The sequence below is a fragment of the Halichoerus grypus genome, chromosome 8 (genome assembly GCF_964656455.1).
Source record: "Halichoerus grypus chromosome 8, mHalGry1.hap1.1, whole genome shotgun sequence".
NCBI classification, from domain to species: Eukaryota; Metazoa; Chordata; class Mammalia; order Carnivora; family Phocidae; genus Halichoerus; species Halichoerus grypus.
The window spans coordinates 48,712,784-48,714,154 of NC_135719.1; the positions used below are offsets into that span (position 1 = coordinate 48,712,784).

Genomic DNA, 1,371 nt, shown 5'->3' on the forward strand with positions numbered 1-1,371 from the left:
GGAGGGCCCGTGGTGCGTCCCAGGGAAGTGGGAGTGCGGATCCTTCAGGAAGGCACCTCGCACTGTAGGGAGAACCAATGAACCTCCCCTCAGAGAAGGGGGGGGGGGAGAAAGTGAGCCTCGCGCCGAGGAGACCGCGGGGAAGTCTTGGCTTGTCACCTAAGAAAAATATACGGTGCGCTTAGCATGAGCACTCCCCAGGCAGGAAGTGTAGCTAAAGAAGAGTTTGGAGAAGATTCTGTCACCTGGTTCGGAGGGGGCTCAAGAGTGCGGGCAGAGGGGCACGTGTCAGTGAGCGTGAGGCGGGTGCGCCAACAGGCGCAGGTGAGCGAGGAGGCTGGGGTGTGAAGGGCTCACAGAGGTCTCTCTTCAGAGAGGAGGAGGTGGGCAGAGGGAAAGAGGGAAGAGCCCGAAAAGGGAGAGGGAGGGAGGAAGGGGAGACAGAGGCCGGGCTCCGCAAGGTTGGGGATGTTGGAGCAGAGGTCAACGCGGACCCAGGACTGCGGAGGGACGCCGAGGAGGGTGCGCCCCCTAGCGGCCTCGCCGCGCCATGGCCCTGCCGCTCAGGCCTTAAAGCCCCGCCCCCGTCCCGTGCGCACTTTGGCGCCGGCTTCCCTTTCGTCGCGCGGCCCCATCGTTCCGGCCGTGGTGCGCGGGCGGGAAGTTTACGCGGACGGACCGTGCCGGCGATGGGCGCGGGGTGAGTGGGGTTGGCCGGGGGCCTCGGGCAGCCCTTCGTTGCTTGTTGGAGCTGCAGGGGAAGGGGTCAGGGGTGGGGAACGACGCGGAGCCGGCGCCCGGCCTTCCCGCCGCCCCGCACCGTCCGTGCGGCGCCAGTTCCGGGCCCTGCTCCCGGCCTCCCTCGCTCTGTAGCTCGGGGTCGTGGGCCCCGCGTGAACACCGCGATTTCGGCCCCTGCGCGGCCCTCTTCGTTCCCTCTTCCCATAAGACTTCCAGATCTCAGTTTTTGTTTTGGACTGATCTTAAGGTAAAAATCCACCCCCCCCCCCCCCCCGTTTGCGATTCAAATGCAGGAGTGCTGTATTTCCAGGCTGGCGGTTTCGAGATGAAGTTGTACCAGAGAACTCAGGAGGCACTCACAGGGCTAGGGAAGTCAGGCTGGCAGAAACCTAGGGGTAGGTAAGGACCCTAGCGTGAATGGCCGGGCCCCCAGAAACCCTAGGAGTTCGAGTGGAATCATGCTCCGAGAGCGAAACTGCTGAGAAGACATTCTTGACGACTGAGCTAATTGTCACCTGCAGGGAAGCATTGTAAACGTGTACTTAGGTGACTTAGCATTAAGGCCAAGACCGGTGGCTGGGTTCCATTCTCAGGAGCAGACTGTTGTTGAGAAAGATGGCCCGTAATTGT

General features: G+C 62.7%; 1 protein-coding gene across 9 annotated transcripts in view; it reads left to right on the forward strand.

Annotated features, from left to right (window-relative positions):
• The first annotated feature begins 611 nt into the window (after positions 1–611).
• INTS14 (integrator complex subunit 14) overlaps positions 612–1,371 on the forward strand; it is a 28,325-nt gene continuing 27,565 nt past the window's right edge. For 4 of the 9 annotated variants that reach the window (XM_078079189.1, XM_036087171.2, XM_078079194.1 and 1 more), the window contains exon 1: positions 612–700. The gene's annotated coding sequence lies outside the window, so the exon portion shown is untranslated. Of the gene's footprint in view, positions 701–756; positions 989–1,371 lie in introns of those variants that run through there. The other 5 variants (XM_078079192.1, XM_036087177.2, XM_078079190.1 and 2 more) reach the window with 5 other exon arrangements.